This window comes from Cariama cristata, unplaced genomic scaffold, assembly GCF_000690535.1.
Source record: "Cariama cristata isolate BGI_N322 unplaced genomic scaffold, ASM69053v1 scaffold10756, whole genome shotgun sequence".
In the NCBI taxonomy this organism is placed as follows: domain Eukaryota; kingdom Metazoa; phylum Chordata; class Aves; order Cariamiformes; family Cariamidae; genus Cariama; species Cariama cristata.
The window spans coordinates 1-7,685 of record NW_009622660.1 but is presented as its reverse complement, the minus strand read 5'-3'; the positions used below and the strand labels follow the sequence as shown (position 1 = coordinate 7,685).

Below are 7,685 nucleotides of genomic sequence, written 5' to 3'. Positions count from 1 at the left end.
GTCGTCTTTTCCTGAAGAGTGGTTTATGTTGCTAGAATTCAGTTTTTTCTATTAAAGTCTTTGTAGTTCTCCTTCCTTAGTGTTTTTTTTTTTATTTATTATTTTCACAGCAGCAACAACAACAGTCCTCCAATGATCCATATCAGTAAACAATAAGCACTAAATGAGCTGTGGGGCTCATATTTTCCATGAGATAAAAAGACACATACATATTGTAAACTGTGGAGCAGAGACTATGTTTGTTGAGAATGCAAGCAAACAGTTTCAGTTGGGTCTAAAGCCAGCTGCTGCTTCTGCAGCATAACTTTGAAATAAATAATATTGGTATATAAACTCATATCCATACACACAGAAATTCAGGAAAACGGACTTAGACTCAAGGCCTTCATAAACAACAGGGTCTATTTCTGCCTCAGAGGTGTATCATCATTTTAGCTCTCATTTAGTGTGCAAGTAAATACTCAGGTCCTAATGTTCCATAATGCAGATCCAGTGGGGATGAATCCCACTTGGCTTACAGTGCACAATTTTATAGAGAAAAAATAAACTCTACAGAAACCTGTGATGCACAAATCATCTCTTTGAGAGCCAAATGAAAGAGCTGAGCAGGTAAGACATTCTGAGTCTCTAAGACTTCTTTCTGCCCTCTAGAATCAGTCTGCTTACCATTAAATGAAAGCTGGAGCCTCACCTTCAACACACTATTAATGAGCATGAGGAAATCATCAGTGAGTACTGAACAGATAAGAGACCAAAGCAAGCTGTGGCTGATTAAGTCACCTCCCCCCCCTTTCTGCCCTTTACATTGGTAGCTAGAAACCTCAAGGTATATATTCCATTATTTCTCTCCAGCGCCAATTTGAAAGCACAGTGTTAATAATGCATGTTAGCACTTGCATTGCTTTTTATCATCCTGAAAAGCAGACTGCATGTTAGCTCACTGATTGCAGCCTGGCAAAATTAATCTGCAAAAGAAGAAACCCACTTCCTCTCTGCCTCTCTGGTAATCTACATCACAGATGGCACCCTGAGGAATTCCACCACTTCCTCTCCATTTGTCCTTTCTTTCACTTATTACACAACTCCACTCATCACACCTATCAGGCCTCCAACGAAGAGTATGCCGGTTTCCCTCTCTAGCTAGTCAATGGCATTCGTAATTGGCACAGAGGGGAGAAAAGTTGCCAGCACTGAGCAGATTGCTCCTTTGGCACTGTGCTGACAACTGGCACTTCAGAAATATCATAGCTAGCTGAGGATTTAATGCACAGCATTTCCTCCCAGAGTGAGGCTGAGCCTTCTGCCACCTTTGTGCTTTCAGCTACTGCATGTTCAGACAATATCTTCACCTTCCATCTACAGCCCACTCTCAGCCACCCTCTTTCCACTGAAGGGTAGAAATAAAAGCCTGAACTGTCATTAGGACTTAAGCTATTGACTTAATAATAGGTGGGGATCATACCTTTGACTAGTCCAGTAGTACTAAGCAGGCATACCACCACCCGGTTTATGGTCCAGTCTAGAGATGTCCAAGTCAGCTGGGATTACTTCCATTGATTTCAGTGAACCGTACATCCAGTCTTTAGAAAGGTAGCCTATGAAACACAGAAAAATTAAAGATACGGCAAAATTTCTCAGAAGATAACATGCAGATATCAGGTCTATATAACCTAGCTTTCAATGATCTGTATAAATAGCTGTGCTGTCAATTTGTTTCATACCTTCCTCACAGGCTTCCTGTGTGGCAAAAGATCTGTGTCAGGAGCAGGATCATGACGTGCACCTGGAAAAGATTAAGAATAACTATTAAATTGCAATAAAAGACCTGTAAGTCAAGATGGAATAGGCTTAGCAGTTAGCCCTGAAAGGAGAACAAAAGCACCATCATGAAACTCCAGGGTAAGAAAAACATGTACAAATATATCAGAAATATCATTCCAAGAGAGCAGCTATTAAATTCTTTCCTGCACCTGAGCTTCCACATTCAGCACAAACACCTGAAAAGGAACATTTTCATTTAACAACCAACATGTCCCAAAGGGAATGCACTAATTTAAGGAAATCCAGACTAGGCAGAAAAGATGCATGTAGGATGCTCTCAACCCACTGGAGCGCAAAAGAACTTCAGCACTTTGCACCCTGTGCAGAACTCATCGATCAGAATCTTTATGGTGCTTGAATAGAGCAGTAACAAGCCACTGGTATCTACACCCACAAAGAAGAATTTGCAACATGTACTGTCATCAGTAGCATGACTTGCCATTTATTTTTCAACTGCAACAAAACTCCAGAGCATGAGTAGCTTCAAATTCCTGGGGTAGATACCATCTTCCTATTTCTTTTCCTGATCCTCATAATTGCACATCAGTTATCCTTCTGCTCCTTTTCAGCTTAAGGAACTGGAAATAGAGCTAGACTCCAAACAGAAATGCTATGTGGAGACTGCAAATTCTGCACAAGAACAAGAGGCCTCTAAAGGAGCCGGTCTTCCACAAAAGATGGCTACAAAACCAATTAGTGCACGCAGGAGCAACTGGGAAAGATGCAGAACAAACTATAAACTTAGAAGAGGCAAACTAAGGAGGCTATATGGATTCCCTGCTCCAGCTCACTGTTTCATCTCTTGGGAGTTAGACTTGATGGTCCCTTCCAACTTGAGATATTCTGTGATCACACAATTGCAGCTTGGGCACACCAGGGACATTTTGCCTCTCCAAAACACGTACTGCAGGAAGCGCATGTTCCATTTATACTGACACCATCCCTAGACATGTGGCCCGTTGTAGACTTGCACGCACCTTTTGAGACAGTCACCTGAAACTGTGCGTCATTCTCTACAAAGGATTCTTCTCCTCTCTCTTCTCTGCAGCCACTTCCTGTCCTCAAATATAGTCTCTAACATGTGCGCAGACCTGAACGCACAATTTAAATAGGTATTTTTAAAATAAAACTGCCATTCTTTAGGGTCATGACTGTACGCTTCACCTCAATGTCATTATGCACAGATACCAGACAGTTCCAGGTCAGTTTTTTCCAGCGTAAAGATTTCTTTTGTTAAATCAAACCGTTTCTGGTACAGGAAGATGAGGCTAACCAGAGCCTGGCCAAGTAAAGAAGACCTTACATGAACTGGACGATGCAGAGGAGAGGGAGATGAGATGGCTGAATCAGCTCTAAACAAACTGCACACTAGGCACTGTGTCTCAGCAAGCAAAGGGCTTGCTTTCTGGGGAGGTTATCCAAGTCCCTCAATCCTCCTCCTGTGTGTCAGTGGCCCAGGAATATGCATCAAAGCTGGAGTTTGCATGTTTGAACCCACCTGCCATGAATTTATTAGAGCAGAAAAGGGTGTGGGATGGAGATGAGGAAAACATAGGTGTGTTCTCAACAGCAGCTGACTCATGCAGTTCCCTACAAATGGAACAGAGATATTCCACAAGTCTCTTTATGCACAGAGATAGGTTCTGAAATGGGTAATGGTTAGTACAGATGTGTTTTCACTAATGGTAAAACAGAAAGGGGAAAAGAGCAACATCCTTCTGCTTCCAAAAGGGATGCACATTAAGGGCTAAATCTCTTCTTCAAGGGCACTAAAATTGCATAGCAAGAACTGCTCTTAGGAAAAAAGCCAACCTCATCCTGGCAGAGTACTCCAGGCCATTTTTGTCCACTCCAGCAGCCTAGCAGGGAAGACAGGGACCAAAATGGGACCAAAGCAAGGGCCCAATTCCTACATCCTCTCCTTCGTCTGGGGTAAAAACAAGAGGTAGCACATCATGCTTCTAAAAGTGATTTCTTTCCATAGCAAGAGGTTTGATGGGCATGTGCCTAGACATAGCATTTCTACCTTCTTTCTTAACAAGGTTTTGAAAGGTAAATAAGATACTACCACAACAATCCCCTCTTTTCTTCCAGAGTACCATGTATCTTGCCAAGAGCTGCCCATTGAAAAATTGCTATAGTACTGAACAGGTTTGAGAAACCAAGCAGCCTACATGGGAAAAAGACTGGAAGACAGAAAAAGTGTGCAATGATCTGCAGATAGAAGAATTATCTGCGTGTCAGACCCCAAAACTTGCAAATAATACTTCTCAATCATACCTGGAATGATAGAAGACATCCAACACTACTTGAAAGATCTCTGCTAACACAAATTTGGGAATTCTCAAGTCAAGGATAGGAGGTGTGATCTGGGCCATCTCTTGCAAATAATTCCTCTCATCACTAGCCTTCATTCATAGTCTTAATAAAGCTTATTGCATGGGGAAAAACCTGAATTTGTTCACAGTGAGACAGCAGAACATGGTGTTCAGGGTTGCTGCTCAAACCTAAGATGCTAGACATAGCAGGGTGCTGCAACAGGAGGGTAGAGTAGCACAAAAGGAGCAAATTCAAACAAGGTAGGAGGCAGGAACAGCTCCTGTGGCAGCACAGTGGGGTACAGTACGCGGGACGTGAGACTTGGTTGGTTGTGGAAGAATTACTCCGGAACTAGGAGGGCTGACCCCTAGTGAATGCCTTAACCAGCCAATGTTAACAATGCCAATCTACAATTTTGCTGTCATAATCTAAAGTTGTCAAACACTGCTGCTGTTTCTTTTCTAGTGATCATTTTCTGTAGGAGCTAGAAGAAAACACTGCTGTCATCCAGACAACCTGCTGTTGTTCACCAACCTCCTCTTGGACAACTGGAACAAATGCATTTAGGTATACAATCTTTGAAAAGCAGGCTAAGAGAGTGCAGATGCTGCCAGATGTCACACACTTTACACTTTGCTCCGAAGGTGGTCATTTAGAGCCTGAGCCTAGGGGCCTGCTGGCCAAAGCACACAGGCTCCTACCTGCTTCACCACAGATCTTCTCTGGCAGCGGGGGAAAAGCAGTCAGCATCAAGCTTATCATCACCTAGAAAGCCAGTATGCAAAAAGATCACACAGTAAAAGTTTGGTCAAGCTGCACGCAGTGGGAACCATCTTCCTTCTTTCTCATTCTGTATTATAACCATTGCACACATTCCACATAAAGTTAAAACAGGAGTCAGCAAGGGGGACACAGTATTAAGTAGCAAAAAAGCAGGTCATTTGGATATATGGTCTTTCCCTGCTTAAATATCCCAGATTTGCAGTTATTTAAATCACCAGTGACTTTATCTGATCTTAAGGCAATGTTCTTGATAATTCAAGAATATTACTGATGAAAACTGATTTTGACAAATTACTGTGATCTAGATGGCACTTCTAGAGAAGCAGGGAATACAATTAGGGGGAAAAAATACATTTGTTTGATCTTCCCTTTAAACATCAGGCATGATAATGACACTGTGCTGGAAACTGCCATATTTTCAAATACTGAGGTGAACAACGCACATCTAGAATGTCTCTCAAGGCAAGTATTTTCATCTGCAATTACCTGTTTGTATATATAACAGTCTGCTTCCAGAAGATCTCTTTTGACTAGCTGCTACCCATCTGCACACATTCACTGTATGAGGATGTCTCAACTCACATTTTTTTCATGTATTATCTTAAGGTCAGACTGCATCTAAACTACTTTCACTAAGATCAGTTCAGCCTTGCTTCTGAGCCCTTAATTCCAAAAACGTTGACATCCTTTCTGGATTAGCACAGCGTAATTGTATCAGCAATACAGCAGGAACAATGGTGGAAAATTCTCCAGAAAGCTTCACTGGAGACAGGGCCTTAGCTTTTAATGCTTAAAAGCTCTGCAGAGTTCCTCATTTAGATACTTTCACTCCATCTGGTGAAAATCATTTTGTAAACATAAAGCCATACTTAAACGTAATTTCATTCCTGTTACATAATTTTACTTGCCCTAGTTGCGTATCTTTAATCTGTGCAGCTGATCTAGTTTTATCGTTAAGCCAATAAGGGCTGCAATGATTACATATCTCGCAGTTACAGAGCCACAGTAACCCTGATTTAGGAGACCATCAACTCTAGCCTCCTTCCTGAATGCAAGATCTTACATTGCATTTTTGCCATTCTGACAAATATAGTCTCTGATCTGTTCTTTAAAACCTCTAAGAAGAGCCCTACGTCCTATCAAGTCAGTCCAACACAGGGCTCGACTACTTCAAAGGAATCACTGAGGATTTTTTTCACTGCAACCTAGACCTGCCTTGCTGTTATCTTAGCTTATGACTTCTCACCCTACCCCCAGTGGACATAAGAGAACAAATTGTTCCTTTCCTCATAGCAGCAGCCTTTTATCTATTTGAAGACTTATCACATCTTTCCTCAGTTTCTGTCCTCTCAACAGGCTCAGGTTCAAAGACCCTGATCATTATTGTCACCTTTTTCTCCGAATCATTCATATTTCTCTTGTGTGGAGCCCAGGGTTGGACATACTCTTCCAGCACTGCTCAGCAGAGGATTCCTGTGTATGCATTACTACCGTTTTCTTACCTATATAGACCTACATGGTGTTTGCCTCTTCTGCAACAGCAAGATGCTACGGACGCCTGTTCAGCTTACTGCCCACAGCAGCCCCTCCATCCTTTCCTGCAGCACAGCCAGCTGCCCAATTCTTCCCAGTCTTCTAATTCTGAAGTTGATTATGTTAAAGTGTACTGCAGTGCACCTGCTACTGAACCACATCCTATTTTTCCATAGAGCTCCCATTTTGAATCCTAGTTCTATGACTGTGTTTATTCTGCCTTCAAACTTGAGCTCATCTTCAAATGCAGTAATTACATTCTTTATTTCATCATGGAAGAGTAATGGACCCAGGGTAACTCCCTGTACAAGCACTGGTATCAAGTACATTTTTCCTCAACCAGTTTTGCAACTCCCTTAGAGCAGTATCATCTACACTGGTTTCCCAGTTTATTATTAGAATATTCTGCAAGTCAGTGTCAGAAGCTCTACTAAAAATCAAGATATATGACATATACTGCTTCTCCCTTATTGGCAAGCCTTGTTATCCTGCCAGAAAAGGAAATTAGATTGGCTCAATTCACTCACAACAAAGCCATACTAGCTAGCATTCACTATCTTGTTTCCTTCAAAATGCTTATAAATTGTTTATTTTCTCTCAGATTCAAAATTAAACTCACTACTCTATTGCTCTGCAGTATATCTGGGAGTCACTAATCTCTCCCCATTCTCCCAGACTTGCCTTTTTTTTGTTGTACTTGAGCTCACAAAACCTCACAGGCAAGAAAGTTTGAAGCTTTACAGAACCCAAACGACGAGACCCCAAACAGCAAGCAGCTCCTCAAGGGAATTAAGAGTAGGGCAAAGTACCAAAACCACACTTCTTTCTGTACTCCAGCCACATAGGAGGGAAGGTCCTGCAGCATCTGCCTGAGTTAGGATTGTTATCCCCTGCAGCAGAAAGCACCTTCCTTCCATCCTTCAGCCCCCAGAAAGGAGAAAGGCCACAGAGACTCCTAGCATGGTAGCTCTCCGACTCTCTGTAAACCAGCCTACACTGAAGAAGCCCAAATGATCTCCCTTCAACTCCTCACAACCTCCTCCCCAAGCCTACAGCTCTCCCATCCCCACTTCAGGAGATCTCACGCAAACTTTGGGCCGCCCCAAACCCAGAGAGCCCACAGACACCTAGCTCCTGCCCCTTCCAACACAGCCAGCCATAGCCTTCCTCCCCTCACAAGGCTACAAAGCACCAAAGATGACAAACAAACCAACCAACCTAACCAAAAA

General features: G+C 42.4%; 1 pseudogene; it reads left to right on the top strand.

Annotated features, from left to right (window-relative positions):
* The window catches only part of LOC104163408, a 31,436-nt pseudogene extending 28,060 nt beyond the window's left edge, over window positions 1–3,376 (top strand).
* The last annotated feature ends 4,309 nt before the right edge of the window (window positions 3,377–7,685 follow it).